At 38.6% G+C, this 20,903-nt stretch overlaps 1 protein-coding gene across 2 annotated transcripts in view; it reads right to left on the reverse strand.

Moving 5' to 3' along the window:
• The window catches only part of LOC139117996 (LHFPL tetraspan subfamily member 2a protein-like), a 52,988-nt gene extending 35,890 nt beyond the window's left edge, over positions 1-17,098 (reverse strand). Inside the window, exon 1 of one of the 2 annotated variants that reach the window (XM_070681263.1) lies at positions 16,830-17,098. The gene's annotated coding sequence lies outside the window, so the exon portion shown is untranslated. Of the gene's footprint in view, positions 1-8,118; positions 8,263-16,829 lie in introns of those variants that run through there. The other variant, XM_070681261.1, reaches the window with a different exon arrangement.
• Between the last annotated feature and the right edge of the window lie 3,805 nt (positions 17,099-20,903).

Raw genomic sequence — 20,903 nt, forward strand, 5'->3', positions numbered from 1 at the left:
TTTCAATGGCAATGACATCATGGAAATTATGATAACGGGCAATGTGACTTGTTGTGTTGAAATGGAAAGAGAGATTCATCCCACAAAAGAAAAATAAATGAAAATAAGACAATGGTCTTGCTTAACCTTTTCCTGCCAGACAGTATAAATAACTGTATCACTTGCCCATCAGCCAAGTCAGTAAAAGCGGTATTGAGCCAAAACATGATGTATTTTCACCCACTTGGCATGGTATGTTATAGCATCTTTTGTCCAAAAAAACAACAACTTTACAGTATTGTTTTTCAACAGCCTTCAAATGTACAGTATATATTATGTTAAAATACATCATATGGAATACGTTTTGTTTCATTAATTTTAACCATCTTGACTGGTGGTGAAATATGGACTTGGCAGGAAAGGGTTAATAATTGATAATTTGAAATTCCCAATCCCATTGTGGAATAATTATTCACTGACATGGTCACTGGTATCACTCCCTTGGCTCAATGGACAATAGAGTGAAGTTTTAGTGAAATGAGCCTGATAATTTTGTTATGATGTATTGGAAGTATTTGTCGACAAGATATGAAAGTCACTATAATTATGTATGAATAACTGAAATGTCTGTATTTTTATGAAATTTGTAATATACTAACTTCTCAACATGGATGATGAAAACACCGAAACATTAACATTTTTGGAAATGCTTTCTGTGACATATCATACCTGAAAGTTAACATTAACTGAGACAAATGAATTGAAAAGTCACAAGTGTTGAAGAACTGAAGTGATCTGCAGGGTGATGCAAATCTTTCCATGACAATTGTATGAATCAATGAAGAGTTTGTTACTTTGGGCAGTCACTTTCCTCTCAGCTATTTAACACATTATGCAATAAACTGACTTCCAAACACGCAACCTGTAGATTCCTCTGCTCAGTTCAAGAATTTCAATAAAAGCTGTAGTAAAGGTTTCAGGTTTGACAAACTGAAATTATTTATTGGAAAGTGTTGGATAATGTCACCAGAATATTCTTCAATACAAGAAGTGCTTTGTTTTGAAAAGCTTTTGTAGTCAAACTAAATTTATTACCAGTGTTTTATTATGTGGCAGGTTGTAGTGATAGATGTCTTTGTGCCCTGGGGAATCCTATTGGAGACCCTGCTTCATTGAACACAGTGAAAATGTTCTTAAAGTGGTACCTAGGAACCTCCATTAGATGCTAAGTACTTCATTAGAAAACAAAGACAAGAAATGGCTTTAGATTTAATCTCATGTAAGATATCTTTGCTGCTGGAAGTTTTTGCCAGTGTTCAATTCATGAAACTCTTACACTTGATTTTCACATGGAACTTTCTAAATCTTTATTTGAAACTTAAGATACCATTCACTTTCACCTCAACTCTGATACAATCATGTAAGTGCTACTTTAAAACAACATTTTCATTGGCAACTACCAGTACAACATTTAAACCACACATGTAGAGAGTTCAAAGTTCACTGGAAACTTTGTTTCAATTTCAGAAACTTTGTTTCATTAGAGTTAGTCTTTAAGTACGTTCAGACTGACGACTTTGCGTCGGCCCAGGTCCCGACCAGGCCGGGCCGACGTAAAAAACCATGTGGACACGCTGAGTCGGCCCTGGGCCGACTCAGTTTGGTCCCGGTTAGAAGGGGGGTTCAGGGCCGACTCAGGGCCGACGCAAAATTTGGTCCGACGCAAATCGCCAGTGTGGACACGTTACGTCGGCCCTGGTCCCGTTGACCAGGCCTCCGCTATGGATCGAAGTTGAACTAGTCACACTATTTGCACAAAACAAACGACGTTTAAAACTAAAGTTTACACCTATCGAAAGTTTTCAATCCATCTTTACATTTAATATCATCCCATGTACGCTGACTTCCCACGTCCCACCAACCTTTGTTCCGCAAACGAGACCATGTCATTCGATTCCACAGTGTACGTAATAGACTAGAGAGGCATGTCAAAAATGCCGCGCACTGGTTATTTCTCCACCGTGGTCTTATATATACCATATGCTCATCCAATAAATGGTGAAGATCTCTCCGATGATTAAAGGGTGAGTGGTAGTCATATTTGCCCTTCTTGTGCGTAAAAACACAGGAAAATCATGAACAGTAGAAACAGCGTGCCATATTCAATGCGCCATTTTGAAACTTTGACAGGTCAAGGTCACAAAGGAGGTAAAGTTACGTCGCCCTAATTCTGTACCGGTAAGTGTGGACACGGACCAAATTTAATCCCAAAAGGACAATTATTTTGCGTCGGCCCAAATTTCAGTTGGGTTGCCAATGTGAACAAGATATTTGTGAAAATTTGAATTTTAGCTTGCAGTAATCAATACTACTCTTGGGTTTTGCTATAAACGTTCTTTCAATGAAACTTCTACTCTTTTCTGAGAATACTACCTTAGTGTTTGTCCAGTACAATAATCCTAATTGTTGCCATGGATACTAGAATTTCACATAACTAACAGGGCTCGAAATTAGCGGTAGTCCCGCGTCAACAGACTACCAACTTTTCCCTGGGGCTACCAAAACCCATGAAATGGTAGCCCACACGGACTACCAAAGCCTGAGACATGAAATTTCTCAGTGGGCGACATGATCGCTGTGAGATGACCGACGCTCATACAGTCAACCCAGCTGGACACAGAAAGGCCAAACTATGACTTTGTTATGCAAATTAAAAGGCGACAGTGCAGTCAAAATTGTTGCGACAAACTTTCAATAAAATATCATTATCTGAACTGATGTATTTGGATGACAGGCTCAGGAAATGATGGACAATGAAAATTCATTTCCATAGTTATTTAATCACAATGTATCAACTACAATTAAACACAAAATTATTCAAACTGCAAAGAAAAAGCTGTCGGGCCATCCACAAATTACGCTTTCCGAAGTGTACGAGATCATCTCATGATAGTGTACTATAGTGGAGAAATATAGCCAAAATTGCCACGAAAGTATAAGGAACATGAATGTACCAAGTTGTTATCCTGAAATTTATAGCCAATCTATCTTTAGCCATGTTATGTTTACCGGTACACGTGCTGAGTAAAAATTCGTTGTCATGGCGAACATCAAAATCTGGGTATAAGCTCTGCGTATGTGTGAATTGGTCGTCAAACTTTGAGGCGTCACCGTTGTCCACTACATATGCGATACCGTTCTCCTAAGGTATATATGATCTTCATGTATCGATGTCAAATGACTAGAAAATTCACTTCCTGGATAGAATCATGCAAAATAAATCTTTCATTGTCTAGATGTAAATAAAATATCCTTTACAAAAAAAATCTTCATTTATGCATGGGCTACCAGACCTTGTCACTGGGCTACCAACTTCAGAAAATGGTAGCCCAATGGGACTACCAGCGAAAAAAGTTGATTTCGAGCCTGACTAAATAAAAACAACATCTTTGTTAATCTGAATCCACAGTGATGCACATCACTTCATCCATCAAATGTCATTCTCACATCAACAGCTAACTTTCATCTAATGAAAATTTGGGTAGTTTATACCACCACTGTTATTAAAATGTGTATTTTAGAGCTATCAATTTTCAAATCTACAACATTGATTTATGACTCAATGTGACAGATTAAAAAAATTAGATGAGATTGAGTGTGACTGTCATTCATTGTCACTTCATATACTGACATCATTCAAACTGCACAACATGACAGAATGGGCCAAATTTATCCTGAGAAATGATTTCAATTCTGTACATACAGTATTAATATTCAAACATTTTCCATCATATGAGAAACTCTTGTTATGTGCTAATCTGAAGTCTTTCAGTATTATGAAGCTTATTTCACTGTCAGAATGCAAATTACGATACAGAAGATATATTTTCATGAAACAAGTTGAAACTAGAAAAAACAAAAGCTTTGCCTTGTCTTGCCATAAATGCATTCAAATCTAAAGATTAACACTGGCTGCCAGGCAAGATGCAATAAGGGCCTCACAAAAAACTCTCATCAATGAAAAGCTTTCGTATGAAATTTGTTATGAGCTTTTGAAAATGCTATTTTTCTTTTTACTTGCACTGCTGTCTAAGTCTAAGTGTACGGAACACAGAGTCAGGTCTCTGATAAAGTGACTTGACACATATATAGTCGGAAACATTGGTTCTTTTTTTGAACCTTGTATCATCACTGTTGTCATACATCTAGCAGATTTCTTTTATACTTCACTGACACAGGCAGCCAGGCATGGTTTGATTGCCATTAACCCTTTGAGCGCCAAAGTCATATTTTGTTGCTAGTACAAAATATACCCTAGTCAATTTTTTTCAGATTTTTGCCAAAATTTGGATAAAAAACTTTACCCATTGAAATATAATATCTATTTGCTCTAAAATATCAAATCAAACACAGCAAAATTCATAAAATTTGGTAAATTATAGCACTAAAATTTTGGTGGGAAAAATTACAACACTCAAAAGGTTAAATCAAAATATGACCACACATCCACTGTGATTGATTTCTCAGCAGGTTTTGCAACAACATTTTAGTATTCTATGAATGGCAACTGTTCATTGCATTCCAGTATGTGATCCAATCGTTCCATCCAGCAACACCTACATTTTATCAGAGAAAGCTTCAATGAAAGTGAACAAAGGCAGTACTTTACCATAGAATAGGTAGGAACACTGCGTCTTGAGTAACAATAGTCTCACTTTACGGACTAATGCAAAAAAACAGAAACTAATGGGGTTTTGTTCACTTGGGAAGCTTTACTCCAAGACACATTTCATCAACTGATTGTTGCTAAATAATGGCTGTTCTATTTATATCCAATCAATCTTACATCATAGCTCTCTGGTGTACAATAGCAATGGCCACTTTGCAGCTACCTTTGTGTTAATTACTAAGTGAAAGTCCATCTTACAATCCCTTGGCTCCACTTTGCAAAATCAACTCAACTCAGAATTCAAAGAAATTCTTACAAATAAAGTCTATTTTTCAGTGACACTTTTCAGGCAGGTAAGATCGAGTTCTGTCCATTTGCCGGACTGAATCATTAAATGATTCAAAAAGCAATCACGAACACAGACGTAGATGGGTTGCTACTCTTACTAATTTGCATAAAAAATACTTATATGAATCTTATAAAATACTTATAAGATCTTATAAGAAGGAATCATATAGGTTGATAGTTTCTACAGATGTTTGATCAATACCTCCATTTATCTATCAGAAATGGTGATGAACGTAGAGAATAAAAAATGTTTATCTTTTCTGAATAAAAAACTACGAAATGTAATTCATCTTGAAATTCCATGACACAAATATCACACACGATCCCAAGGGACAAGGGTGTATAACTCAAAATTACTACTTTTGCAGATTTAGATTCGGGGGGCATAAAATAAGCTGTAAATATTTTCAAGTGACAAATTTTCTCAAACAGTTTAATCAGTTGTTATTTTTGTTTCATTTCTAAAACTTTATGGAAACAATATTTAGCATTTGGTTATATCCAATACTAGCAGTGACAAGACATTCAATCTCATTAAATTATTTGGCAAAAGCACTGGCATGTATGATATAAAAGTTCTGCTTGCCATAGCAGGGAATAAAACTTTTCTCTCTGGCTTTCTGAAGAATTTCAGTTATAACTTCTGATTAATGATGACCTATATAATTGTGTAACCTACAACATACCTGGGTTCACAAGAAGTTGCACTGAAAATAATCCTAGGTTTTTGACACACACTGGGGTCATCTTGTCTCTGGGATGAGAAAATATCATCTACCAAATGTCTACCGGGAATGAAATTACAAGTAACTATCAAAATATTAAATTACCTTTCACTATTCTCAACCAAAATAATCACTAATTATTTCTGCATTAGCCGGTCGTTTAAAAAAACATTTAATTAAGGCACCAATGAAAGTTCCCCAATGCATGGAAAATGAGCCAGAAAGCTGCCAATGGTGAACTGCACTTTTCTGTAAGGCTGTCTGTAACTTGAGTCCAGTATAGGGTTTCTCTGTCTATGGGAGTCTAGACCCTGGAAAACTTTGGTGGGTTCATGATGTGAGTAACTAAACAACAATGACGATATGACAATGACCATCTAACCCTCCACAGTGTACATTTTCAAAATCTGCTTTTGTCTGAGCAAAATTTCAGAGAAAGAACATTCCTCTTTGCATCACTGCTACATTTTCGGATTTCAGCTTAAAATGATGGTGCTAGTGATGTCACAGTCATATAACAAAATATGCCCTTGACCTATCACATCAAAGCTGTCATCACAGACAGGTCACTGCGCCTTTCAACATCATATATTTGGAGAAAAAAGAACTATTATCAAACAAGCATTTTAAGTTCTATAGTTACTAGTGTCATTGTTTCTTCAAATAGAATTTCTAAACACAATGATCGATTGCCTTAAGTAAAATGATTAATTTTCGTTGTGATTCTTTATACAGACATTCATTTCAGTACTCTCTTACTAAAATATCCTAGTGACTGAAATCTGCGAGTCCAACCAGTGAGTATATACACGCCGCCATATCGGCAAAGCACTCCAAAACACACACAGGTTCAGACGATTACAAGGAGAGGTCAAAATTGAATTGTTATTTACACACAAGGCGCCTTTCTGGCTCGTGACAAACATAGACTGATTGATTTCGGGCGACTGAACTTGACGTATTTCATTGAGTAATCAAATTTGCATAAGTCAAGTTCGGGCAGAAAAACAGAGGTCATAGCTCGGACACTGACACAGGACGTGGAACTTACTGTACACCATAATTTTCCCACGCTCATCTCAAGCCATGCCTAGTCTACCGTTTGTGGTTTACTTTCCACGCGAGTTTTGAGATAATATAACACTAAACTCGTCAGTTTTGTAATTTTGTGAAAGCCATGACAACCATTAGTATTAAACAGCATCAACACAAATAAAACTTCAAAACTAACTTTTGGCGTTACTGTGATCAATTAGCATGATTTAGCTGAACTACCAGGCTTTTATTTGAGGCCTGGTTTCCGCAAACACCGGGTTCTTTACACTTGTCCGTGTTTACAGAAGCAAAGCCCTACAATTAGATCGTATTGATCGACTTGTCAATGCCGTAACCCACGTGTTGTTTATTTTGTCACAGATATATTGTATGCTTTGCATTGGCCTTCATGAACCGGTTTACTCAATTTGATTCGAGTGTCTAGTGATATTAAAACTAAACACGAAGAGCAAACTCCTGTTCAAAATAATTTTTTAAACGAAACGAACCATGAAATTCCACTTATATCGCTGAACTAAAAAGGAGCCAGCGGCAGTTGACAGTTGCCGAGTCGAATACCTCCAAAACATAGCAAGTTTGAGTGACAAAAAAATGTTGGTGATTACTCTCGATATTTTCGTTCGCTGTGAACATACTATAATCATCATTGTTGTAACAACACTACCTCGAATTTCTCTGGAAGGTGTATACGTGTAGAGGGTGGCCAAGCGCCTAGTCAATCAATGAATGATAGCTTGTTATCGATTTTGCTTCAAGCTAGCGAGCGTTGCCTTTCCAAGTTGGCGCGAAGCCCTGGGCACGACAGTGCCTGCGACCAAAACCGGTAAATGAGTATGTTCACTAGAAAGACTGAAAAATATGCACTGAAAGTCTCGATAGTAACATATCTCCAACTCATATTGCATGCAACATTGTGTATTCTAAAAGATACGGAGCTGGGCGCCGGTCGGTCGACACTGCGCTGCCAGAAATGTGACGCCCGCGAACAGAATTCACAATGCGCTCAAAACGTACACGGTCACAGTCGCTCTGAGATTAAAAACATATGAATAGCTCTAGAACGATTCATGAATAATCACGCCAATTTCAAGAATCATTGCAAACATACATCATGTGAAAACTAGGGTCAATTTAGAACTTTAGCTGAAGTGCACGATGAAATTTCAACCCCAGGTCAAATACAGTCAAGATCACATAGGCCTACTCTGCGCAGCAGCGCAATGCCGTTGTAAACACACCAGTGAAATATTTGAATCCTTTGTTCCAAATCCTGAAACATTGGCATGGAATGGAAAATATTGTTTCATGTAACGTTATTTTGAACATTAACCCAGTACTTACGATTCGGGAGTGGTTGGTCAGGCAGTGTCTCGCCGAGTGTCGCTCTGTGTCGCTAAATGTCAAATCATTACGCTGAGAGTCAATCATCCAGTGTTACTCAAAGCTGTTCATTCATGCGTCTGTACATCTACCGGAAGTTACAACCCACTTATATATAATCTCCATAAATTAGCATAATTAAACGTCGCCGTTCAGCGCTAGCGCCGCACCGTGGACATTGCACTATGCCGTGGGTGTGAGCCAGGTGATCAAGGGCGCATCCCTTGCGCAATGCGAGGCATGCGATATCTCGCCGTTTCCAATTTACGCTGTCATAGTATGTTGTTTATTTGTTTAAGGCGTATTTCGGATAAGTTTTGCTCAACATATCCGGTAGACCTATGTGACCGGTAAAGCATGAAGAGAAACTACACCATCGGCGCAACCAGATGTACGAGACTGGACAAAGACGCCATTTCACAAGCATAATCACATCTTTACCTTTATGTTGAATAATTATGCTTGTTCGACATGCTATGTATATTTTAACATGTTTAAAAACTTGACAAACGACAGGAATACACACTGTCAACGATCTTCTTCCATTTATTTCCATAGACTATTCCAGCCAATTTCTAAACATATCATTTAAACTCATATTAGGCCTAACCATCTACAGGGAAAGTAAAGACATGGAAAACGACAAAATCCTATCTCTGTTCCAATACAATGTAGGTCTTCGTGTGCCGTGGTTAACAGGAAAGTCTACAAATTAAAGTTTAAAGTTAGGCCTACATCAAAATTCTATTAAATTCTCAATCAAATAAATCTACCACCCTTATGCCCTATCTATGTTTTCCACCAGAGGAGGGAGTGTGGGGCAGCAGGGAAATTGATGGCAAATCGTATCCTGGATAGGGGAATTTGATCGACAGGTAGGTCTATGCCAGAGGTTCGGCCTTCGGATACGATCGACTATCCAAAGTAACGCTGAGAGCACTCACATATCACCATTCAGGATCTAAGAGCAATTGGGTACTTTTTGCAAGAATACGATAATGACAGAAATGTTTAAATGTTTATCAACAGTATTCATAATCAGAAATTTATAAATAACAACTGTTTTACACTTTTTGTTATGATTATAACAATGTCTTATGGCCCGTGCTACCATGACTGTCATCATGTCACATGCATTGATCAGTGTGGCGAGACTGATATAAACTCCTAAATTATCGGAGCCTTTTTTTACCATTCTTGGGTTTTGACACATTTAGAAGCTTGTGGGTAGAATATTTGGCATGGCTTTGAAAAATGTCTAATTGCCCTTGTAAGGCCCGTGCTCCTCGTTGGAAAACAGCTGCATAAGGCCTAGAGGTTCAATCATACCCGAGCAAAATACCGTTTTTCTGACCGCGACCCAGTCACCGATCGCATAGACTTTGTCAAAGGTATGGTAAATTAACTTGTGAACGCATCGATTATACATACGTACTGTAGTATAAGAAACGACAAACACGCACCTGGATACAACTCTTGTCAAATTCTAACATATCAATAATGCTACGCGTTGTTTTTCACGCTTGACCCGTCGTAATTGAGACGGAGAAAAAGTAACGATCACTTTTCGTTCAAATATAAAGTCAAATAAGTTTACAAGTAATACATACAACTCATGTTGTGTTTATATTGTGGCAATAACACCTGCAGCGCATTTTTGTTTGTTTTTATACGCGTGTTTTCACATGTCTACGTCATGCTTCTTTTAACAACGGTCCCTCGGATTACGGTTCCTGTCGAGTATTTGCATCTGCGCATGCTCATTGTTGAAAACGATCGATTAACTTTCATATCACAAATTGTACTGTATTTTGAGTTCTACAAGTAAGACGGCTAATTTTTTTCATCATCGCCATTTGATTTAACATTTTGGAGAAGTCGTACCGACGATTCGCCCTAAATATGCCGACAGCTGCCAGTTCCTTGCGACCCCGTATTTTTTTTGTCGAATAACGTCAACTTCGCTCAATTTAATGAAAATTGCTAAAGGATATTCTCAAGAAAGCGACCCGTGGCATTTTTCGTGAAGGAAAAACCAATTATAAGCGCGGCAAAATGTCAAGATCACCTCTGAATGATAATTACATCTAAATCATTCTGGCGAGCACTGGCACCGATATATTTTTCTCAGACGTGATTGATGAGGTGACCTGTACATTGTGATATGGTTTTTCAAAGTAGTGATTGTAAGCACGCAATCAGGACAATGCCATTCCTTTCTTTATCACAGCGAAAGTTCATCGAAATTCCACCCCGAAATTTAACCCTGGGGGAATCGACCTCGCATCACCCTGAAGTGTACGAACCAGCTTCAATTAATCAGTTCATATAAGGATATATAGCTTTCCGCATTTGTCGGCCTCCGTCTTTGAACAATATTACTCTATACCAGGCGACTTCGTGCTACTTTTCCCGATCAACTGTTAATCAGAAAAATAGCCTTTCGGATGGGTGAGTTAGTGGAAACATCCACGTATACGTAAACTGCCCTCCAGGAATGCTATCACATGATAATGGTGTGGTCGTGTTCATATGTTGGATCTCACGCGACTCCAATGAACCGTCGTATTTCGACGTACGTGGTCTTTTGTTCAATTTTGAGAGAGGGTGACTTTTAATATATTTTCCATCTAGCGGCATCAGATATGTCGTCGGCGAACACAAGACCTGGCTCTAAGGATAAGTAGGTTGTTACATCCGACAAACATACAGAAAAATAATTATTTGAATATTTAATTGTGAGCGTGAAAACGCGACATTTTGTCTAAATCTTATACACTGCGCTTTGTTGATTAGCACTAAGAATATACAAGTAAATATTCAATCAATATGGCTCATTTTTTTGCTTTGAAATTTGTTTTTGTGTAATAATACTGCATAACTCTCCACTGTTAGTATCGATAGAACAATGTGAGGACGTAATAAAAATAACGCTAAAGCTAGACAACACCGTACAATTTGCAAAGGGCATGGTCGCATACCTGACTCTTCGGCGGGCTTTAGAATAAAAATATGTCAAAATCTGGTTCCCGTTTGGACTGCTGTTGAGCAAACAAATGTAGAATGACGAAAAGCATCGCGCTCTAGTCCTTTAAAAGATCTAATTTGATCTTAGTTTCCATGGCGACAGCTTTCTTAGTCCTCCCAGCCAGCCATGTCATACTTACAACAACATATCAGATAAAATACGTCACCTTTACATGTGTTGTATGTTACTAGCAAGGGAATGCATGAACACTGACAAACGCAGAGTAGAAGTTGATGATAAGCATCTGGCAAACATGGAAATACGTTTAAAGTGATGATCGTCTAAATGTTCCGCCAAAACCTAGGCGTGGTCTACGTAAGGCTATTGTTAGTATCGGAAATGACGATAAAACAACCATGAAATATTAGTTCTTTCTTTTCAGCTGTCAGTTGAACCAATGAATTTTGAAATGAATACTGCGTTCACAGGAGACTCGTAAACGTTATCTCAATCAACACAAGAAATTTCTGATTCACATCGAACCCCAGATCTAATCACATCTCAGGCAATAATGTTAATTTCGCTTCAAGCTTACGCATTCGACAATATGTTATACCAATATTATGGAGCGTGTAACTCACAGCAACGATAACGCGTCTGGTTGTCATGGCTCTGTTGCTATGCGAGATTTGACAGGCAACTTCAATTTCCGCTCTTACATATGCAAGGTTTCAAATATTGATCACTTTCGGTGCGTGATTGTCATCAGATTTCCAGTAAGAGGTTGGACTAAAGTCTATGATTCTAAGCATTAGGTAAGCTGTGTTTCTTGTTCACAGATAGACGTGATTACATGTTGGCGCGACAACGCCATGGAGTCAGGGCGCGCATTCAGATGAAATACACGTGACCAGACATTATTCAGTGACTTTTTTCGTGGTCACTCGTTCAGCGGAAAAAAAACGTTGTCTAACACACCGCTATAGTATGGTTCTACGTCTGTGCAAAATTGTAAATGCAATTATACTTGTTGTATGATATATCGATTTTCTGTTCCGTGAATTCACGGACTACCAAATGTCTTGTTTCACTTTTCTGAGGTATATTTGTTGTATAGCAATTACATCATTCTAAAGTGGTCCAATACAGTATGCATGCACTTATATATGATAATGGGATTCATATCTACACTGGCCCTGAGTTCTTTAACGAAAAGATTTAGAGATGGAGACAACAACACGTATAGCATAAAACCATAGACAGTAGAGGGGAGATGTCTATGATAAAACTGACGCGTCTTACCAATAATAAGTAACATTGAATTTTTCCTGGGTATATGGAAATGTCAGTTTTATGTGTCTTATCTATTTGGCAATCTTTTTAGTATCGTAGATGTAATTTGCCAGGCGGCCAGGAACGTTCCTACCTTCTCTGAACAAAAGAATACAAAATAAATATGAAGACGGATAGCGTGGTCATGGCAACACCAATCGTGTAGACGTCCTTGTTTAGGTTAATAAAAACGAGGGCGCCATTTGAGAACGTTGCAAGAAATCAAATTTTATTTTCAGCTGGCTGCTTCGATGAGCACTATTACTAAATCTTGTTTTGAATAGAAGGTTAATAATGATCATATATTGTCGCATTACTCCACACACACACAAAAGCCATTCAAGTCATAATGGCAGTGGGTGACATTGACAGTGAACTTTGTGAAGTGAAAGTAATTATTCAGGCTGGTCCTACTGTCGGACGTGCATCATGCTGCGATGCAGGCATGCAGACGTGTTTGTTGATCTGTGAATTGCTCAATAGAAGTCGGTCTATAACTCCTTACAAACAGACACTACAATCTCTATCACTGGTTGCTTTCAACAGCTCTCTTCAAGTCTGTAGCACCGACACACTTTGACAAGACAGTTCTTTATCCAGAGATGTTTATTATGCAGGTTTGCGGGGTTTTTTCTGGAGTAGGAGCGCGAGGGTGGTGTCTGCAAATATATCTAAACCGAACTATACCTCGAGTCACGAAAATAACAAATTTACGAGCGTTTTAAATGTTTTCCTTTTCATTTCGGACTGATGAAGTTTGTGTATAGTTTACATATCGTTTATCATACCGCGTTATCTGCAGTAATTTCCATATTCACATGAACATTTCCAACATACGTTCCTGTCGAGTATCACGTATATTAATACGATTTCTGGCAGTTTTCAAGCATTGTACACTCGTCTAGTAACACAGAAGATTATTAATACGGCTGCAAACCAAACATTCCCCGACATACCTAAAGTACCAGTATGTAAATATCTTGGAACGCGAACAAAATGACACGTGTTCATTTTGGTAACTCCCATCAACTTTTTATTGTAGAGAAATGAGACAAGCTGTATACGTGAAAGGACTCCATTCCGACATCAATGTCACGTTGTGACTCCCTTCCGACATCAATGTCACGGTGTATGTGTCAATTGTCTGTCTGTGAAACGTGGCCCTTTCTATCCATCCAATCATCCACTTTCGTGTATATGTTTCCTATAGTTCATTTTTCTATGGTGAGTGACTGGTGACAAAGACTTATAATTATTCAAAATCAATGCATTCTCATTCAATGTAAATCAAGAAGTACGTGACAAACGTGTTTGTGGGAAGACAAACATTTATATCGTCAGTTGAGTTGTTGAATTACTCCGATAATCAATTCCAAACTGCGTTAACAATGTTATAATTAGTTTTTAATAGCTATACTTCATCCAATTCACGCAAAATGATGTAATTAATGTATGCAAAGTATATCGATTGTTAAGCCACAAGGACATTGGCTCACCGAATTATGTTTTTAAGAGTTTCACATTTCTGGCGAAGTCCAAGCCAGGTGATCGCACTAGTTACAATAAAATTGACGGTGCAGACAGTGTTGTTGTATCATTGGTGTCCAAAGTTTATCATGGTGAATATAGCGATATAGCCCAAAAGCAGGAAAATTACACTTGGAAACAAAACACTCTACCTAAACATAGAGTAAGACTACCTAACGGGACATTTTTTCGCCTAAATTTACGGTAATTTCTGGTTAATCGACTTCAAATACAACGTGACGACGAATCTCTCTGGGTCTCTCTCCCACTGCCATAGCTTGTGATTGTTATAATTCGAAGAGGTAAATTGCCTTCTGTGTTAAAAATAAGCCAAACCAGTTTCGTCTACCGTGTTAATCCCTGCAGGTACTTCCTCATACATTGTAATAACGACTATTAATTAAATACATGGATATTGAAACTTTGGTGTCGAGTAAACCTCGCTAATCGAGAAAACTATAAAGTCGCGAACGACGATCACAAAGTTGAAACACACCGTTCCGTATTAAAACCCGTCTCACGACTGCTGCAGTCTTTGTAAGGGATTGCTGTTGTTGACCTATAGGATGATACTCTTACAAATTATTCCATTGTCTTTGGGGAATTTCTACATTGTATTAAACGTGATTGTAATGCGTCGTCTGCGCCCGTGGGTGAAAGTCGTGATGGAGAGATTCATTATAAACATTGTTGATGTAATGAGGGGAGTGGAGTGTTGTGAAATGTGAAAATATGTTCCAGAAATCACTCAGAAATATGAATCAGTTAAAAATGGAGGTAGATGATATGATGGACAAGGTTTGACAATCGAGTAAACCAAACATTTGGTGTAGGGTACAACATGCATACAAATGAGACACAACCGTCATGCAATTGCACAGGCTAGTAAAATCAGTATGTCATTTCTTAGACTTGTAAAGTGAGTAAAAGTACAAATACGTCCACATATATCGTACTTAATTTCCTTTGAAATATCATTCTGTCTCGACTTAAAATGTTCACATCGCTATCACATTATTGCATGGGCATATATAATTTAGGGATCGGCTTTAGATCTCGAGAGAGCAGGGATTATGTTTTACAAAACGAAAATTCACTACCGTCAGAGCGATGCGAATATACCGTGGATGGAAACTGCTTAGCTGCTGTTGAACGTGAAAAAACTTTTAACATCGACTGTGACAGAAAAATTAGGTAGAACTCCAAGAGAACTTCAAGGTGGCATGCTCAGCCAATACCGGACGTCACGTCTTAGAATGTCCTCCGTTTGACCACCCCTCAAAATTTACAATGGTCCATCCCTTGGTCCCTATGAATAGCTGAGAGTGAGAGACGACTACACACAGAGAATTGTCTGATAACCTAACTCTGAGATCCTAAAACAGCATGTGTAATGTAATAACTCAAAATTAACTTACAAAAGACACGTCAGTACGGCGGGAATCATTCACCCCTCCAAGCATTATAGAGACTTTGATCACATCTCGCATTCGCATCTTGGTTGGATAAAACACGAATAAAACATGAAGCGAAAACATTGCAATTCAAAGATTTTTAGTTTCGGTGTCAGCGAGCGGCAAACTTACTTATTAGATTGCTCAGCTCGCTATACATACCATACAATTGTAATCATCTTAATTTGCAATATCTCGCTAATAGCCTTTATACACATCAAAATCTCGCCCTTCTAGTTGATAAGTCGAGCTGCGATCCTCTGGCGAAACAGAATGGTTATTACGCTCCATGAAGTAATAGTATAACAATGGCGACCTGGAAAGCACAAAGTGGGTTAGCCACTCAGAAAACATTCCACACAAAAGACAAGCCAAATGCTAGAACCCACATCGAAAAAGACCACTGCATGGCTGCCAAAGAAATGCAGCTTTCCTGGGATATACAGGCGATGCCTTTGGGAAGGAAGGGGGTCGCGATCAGACCCGGGGAGTCGCCTGAAATTTATAATGGCATCTCATATTTCAGACTTTGACAATCCATCAATCATTGCTTAATTGCTCAAAGTATTGTTGTGTGACGACAATAGCACGTGGTGCGGTTTTACTGACAGTAACCGACCATCACCGATGAATAAAGACCTGGGGATATGGGGAAAACGGAGACGTCATGTCAAGTCATTAGATACAGTGATTTATCAGTTCTGTGTCTTTTTTATGCTTCGATTATAATCCTGAATGGCCAAATCCGTATAAAATATTAATGTTCAAATCGTGTCGTACACGGTGCAAGTTGAGGGGAATCTCTGAAAGTGACAGATGTGCAGTGAACAAGTCGTGTCAAAGTACTTCACCAATAACCGTTCTGTATTCGTGTTACTTTTTTGAATGCGATTTGTGACCCTTAAATATTGATCGGGCCATCTGCGAAGTCGACAATGTCATCAGTCGGGTTAAATGGCTAGAATAAAAAACACGAATCACATCATATCATGGAAAACTGAAAACATGGACACGAATTCCGCCGTTATGCCATGATATCAATTGCGTGATACATCAGAAATCTTATTTCCGTAAGAAATTACTTATTTTATATTATTCTTACATGTAATGGGGTCGGTATATTTGCAAGGCCATGGTGCAACGTTCCAGGACAATGCTTGGAGATTCATGGCACATACATCTGTGTATACACAAGGGTCGGAAATTGCAGACCAGGAATCGGACACACCCCCTCGGTGTATGTGTCTATATGGTGTGCTTGTACAGTTTCAGAGAAAAATACAGCAATTGAAAGACGGACTACGAAACAACTGAACCAATGAATAAATAAAATAAAATGTGCCATCAACTTTGAATACGTATTCTCTGAGATTATGTAATGAATGGCTTACCTGTTTTAAGTACTGCTTGTCTGTTTATGGGCGGCTTATGGCGATGGAAATCGGCGACAGTAAAGCCTATCGCGACAGTAGCAGCATATCGGTAGCCGCGGTTCAGACCTCTGTGTTCCGACAACTATTCCAGTGAGCTTTTCGGGCTTTTCAGGAAACGTCTCTTCAATGTAGACTGTCGACAAAATCACGTCTGATTTGTTATCGTCCTATCTCCTTCATCTTAATGATCGCTTGCTTTCTGGATACGATACGTTTTCACCAGAACTGACGAATGGCCCTCTTATTGGACCGTTCCATTTTATCGGAGGGGTTTGTGGTTGGTGAATACATACGAACACGGTCTAGACCGTGCAGTGGAGGGACTGTAACCTGACGCTTGTTATTCAAGCTGTGCTACTCTTAAACATCTGAATTTTGAATACTTTTGTAAATTCAATACTGCTTTTGACCTGCAAACATGATATCTGCACTTAAAACATATATCTCCTCGTATTTTAAGCCGTCTGTTATGAAATACCCTCAGCTTTTGGCCGCAGTTGTATGTTACTGTAAACGAACATGATATATGACTGCAATTTATATTGCTATTAAAATGGATTCTCATTCTTCATCCACTATTGTAAGCCAAAGTTATTATGAAAATGCATGTGGAAAGAATGCTCGCAGGATATGAGATGGAAATTGGTGAGCGCTGAGTTACAAAGACGAAATAACGTAGTTGATGGCTACGGATGTCGGAATTTTAAAATGCAGTCTATTTCGTGTTAACTTAAGTTTACATTTAGCTACAGGTTAGAATGCTTTCAAGAGAAATGCCATATACGCGAAGATCAACTTTTGCGAAATGTCAGGATAACATCATCGTAAAATAGCATTTTCATTTAGTTTATATATGATTGTGAATTGCAAAGCTTAGTGGTCGTGCAGAGAAAAAAACTTCCAGCCTGAATCTCTCTTCTTGTCATGTGACTTGAGAAAGCTTCTGCAGTGCATGACAGAAGGTCACGCGAGGTCAACTCACTGGAGTGGAGCCGCTTTCCTCACCAGGCCATCAGTGCAGTGGATGGGAAGTTATACCACTATGCATGGATTCAGTTGACTTTTGTGAAACACAAACTCTGCTGTAAATGTTCGAAATTGTTGAGAAAGTTGAAATCTACGAAATATCCGGGCCGTTAGTTAATGTCATGTGCATGAATGGGAGAGGTTCAGTCGAAAGTGATGGTTATCTCAAAATTAAAAAGGCCAGATTTACAACAATTATCGACCCTACTTTCGCTGGCAGCTGTTGGAGCTGTTAATACTGCTTAGAACGGTACTTACTATTCGACAGCGGACATCCTCAGCTGACGAGTTGAGAGCACGTACCACGGGAACTCACTTCTCGAATCAGCATAGGCATGTTAATCTGCTTAATTACATATCGATGATGTTGGTCCACATTTGTCAAATTTTTAAATGAATCAGTCAGAATATTACATCGCCCTTCCATCCGACCCACACGGTGATGAGAAAATATGATTAGATTAGCAATTTACCTGACAAATTAATGATTATTTTGGCCTATTTCTCGTTTTAAGATTACTTGCGCATCTAGACATAAACGCCATTGCTTGCGCTAAAATAATGGAACGCTTGTGAGAGGTATAAAGTGCGACAATGTACCTCCTGACTTCATCGATTAAAATGGTGTTCAGATATCGAAATACCTATACCTCCAGCACAGACTCGGACATTATTCATACTCTTTCTGAGTAGCATTATTTGCAACGATGAATTCGCTTTCAACTTTTCCACTTTTGAAGTTTGCTAAAAATATTTAAATCCATTGCCAGTCAACTTCAACCACAGACCCTAAAAAAACTTTCGGGTCTATGCTTCAATCTGTGTAACTGTCGTGGTATTAAACTTTTGTATCGGAACACTGAACTCCCTAAAATTAGGCCTATCCCTATTTCAAAATGGCGGTCATTGTTACTGGAATGCGTATGGGTAAAATTACACCCCCGTAAAAAAACAACCCTGATCGTGACTCCTATTCGTCCAGTTTTCAAAATGATTCCATCTGTATGCAAGTCTTGCTGTTTCAGAGATAAAAATAGGTTTCTTCACAGCGCTCAAAGATTATTCTTACCAGTGAAGCTTTCAGCATAAAACTAGCCAAAAATATAACTTCTTTTCAATCAAAGAACAAATGACAATGACTATACTGTGGATTATGTCAAATACGTGACGATGTAACATCATCTTACATGAAACATCATCTTAAATATTACAATTTACACCCCATACTTCCAGGAGACCGCATCTCAGTATTAGTATATTGTTATACGTCCCTAACTTTGTGTCGCGATTCAATTTCAGCCTTTTTTCTGAGAGGTTGTATCATATAGGCCTATGGTAAAGCTGGCGGCAGTTTACTCTTTATTGAATCAGATGGGAATATCCAAAACGTTCCTTTAGCAGATGCATTCGTTAGAAAGACAGCTGTACACAGTGTGATACTTTCGCAACTGGCTTTCACTGGCTGTCGACTACAGTTGTCTGTGAGTTCAGTCCAAAGCCCCTTCGGGATACACATCAAACTATTCAGAAGCCTATAGGTGCTATGTGCGCATGCGTCAGGAAGTGTTCAGCGATGGATCAGGCGCGGGTAGTACAGTTCGTGTGTACAGAATAATTCATTTATCACACAAATCTTTGAACACCAAGAATTGATTAGTCAATGTTTGATGTCAGTCATTTCTTCCTTCGATCTAGTTTTCTTCTGTTGCGTCGCCACATTTTACAATTTTGGATGGGAAGGGCTCAAAGATTCTGTATTCAATTCACTGTCATTCAAAAACTATACAACTATTCTGTCACCGTGCCAATCAGGTTCCATCTTCCGTCGACTTAAACCAATCTCTGCAATCGTAAATGTTGAATTGATGCATTAACACTGTTATGTATTGTCTAAACCACACAGGCTGGACGACAAGAAGGACGATCCCTTCCACTTTAGTTCAACCTATGAGGTTAACAAGCCCCTATCACAACTTCAAATAAAGGTATGCTCTATTAAATCCTGGGATTATTTCGTTGCAATGGAGAATACATGTTCACTTCAGGGTGCATATTCTAGTCATGTCTGAAAGATATTTGTGAATGGATTATCGTATTATCGTTTGGCCACAACAAGGCTTTGCAATTTATCACATTGCAGACTGTCCCCGCCCCGTTTACAGGCTACATTTTCTTTTCACAAGGTTTGCCCGGCGGATTTTTCCCGCTCTTCCATCCTACCCACCCCCTTCCCGAAACCAAGTTGATCCAATCGGGTTGTTCGGTATAGCCCAGTTGGTTCTTCGGCTTTTTACGTTTAAAATGGGACTTGTTATTTGTTTCAACAAATTCTACTAGGACAACACACACAAACACAAACGCGCGCTCTCTCTCTCTCTCTCTCTCCTCTCTCTCTCTCTCTCTCTCTCTCTCTCTCTCTCTCTCTCTCTCTCTCTCTCTCCAATGGCTAATGATACTTTTTCCCGTTCCATGCATTTACCCGATCTTCTATATTTTACATTGCATAACTAAACTAACATAAGTAATAATTTTGCAAACAGTTATCGCATTATAGTTACCGTGATCGACTCTGTTCTGTCCGATATCGTTTTCCCATGTTCAAGTCTGGTGAAACCAACCAATGAACGCTACAAGATTTACCGCTATACATTTTAGTAGGTTGGTGTACGAAATACATCGGTGTCTAAGCAATCTAGGTTTCATTCTTCCTTTATTGGGTTCGCACATCAGAGGAAATTAAATCAGACATGGTGACGTCGGAGTGGTGAGAAAACCCATGCTATGCGACACTTCCCTCACCTTTTGATGGTAGATGTAAGTCTGCGCTATTAAAACCTTTAAAATTGTCGTCCGTATATCTATTGTTTGCCCGACACGGTTTAATCGTCCACGCACCGACCATCGATTTTTCCCGGGTATGTTTGCTCACTGGAACAGGTGATTTCCTTAGGTTTTTGTTTGAACTTTTCTGTTATAAATTAAATTAGATGTCGAGGTGCCGCTCGA

The sequence above is a fragment of the Ptychodera flava genome, chromosome 18 (assembly GCF_041260155.1).
Source record: "Ptychodera flava strain L36383 chromosome 18, AS_Pfla_20210202, whole genome shotgun sequence".
Classification (NCBI taxonomy): domain Eukaryota; kingdom Metazoa; phylum Hemichordata; class Enteropneusta; family Ptychoderidae; genus Ptychodera; species Ptychodera flava.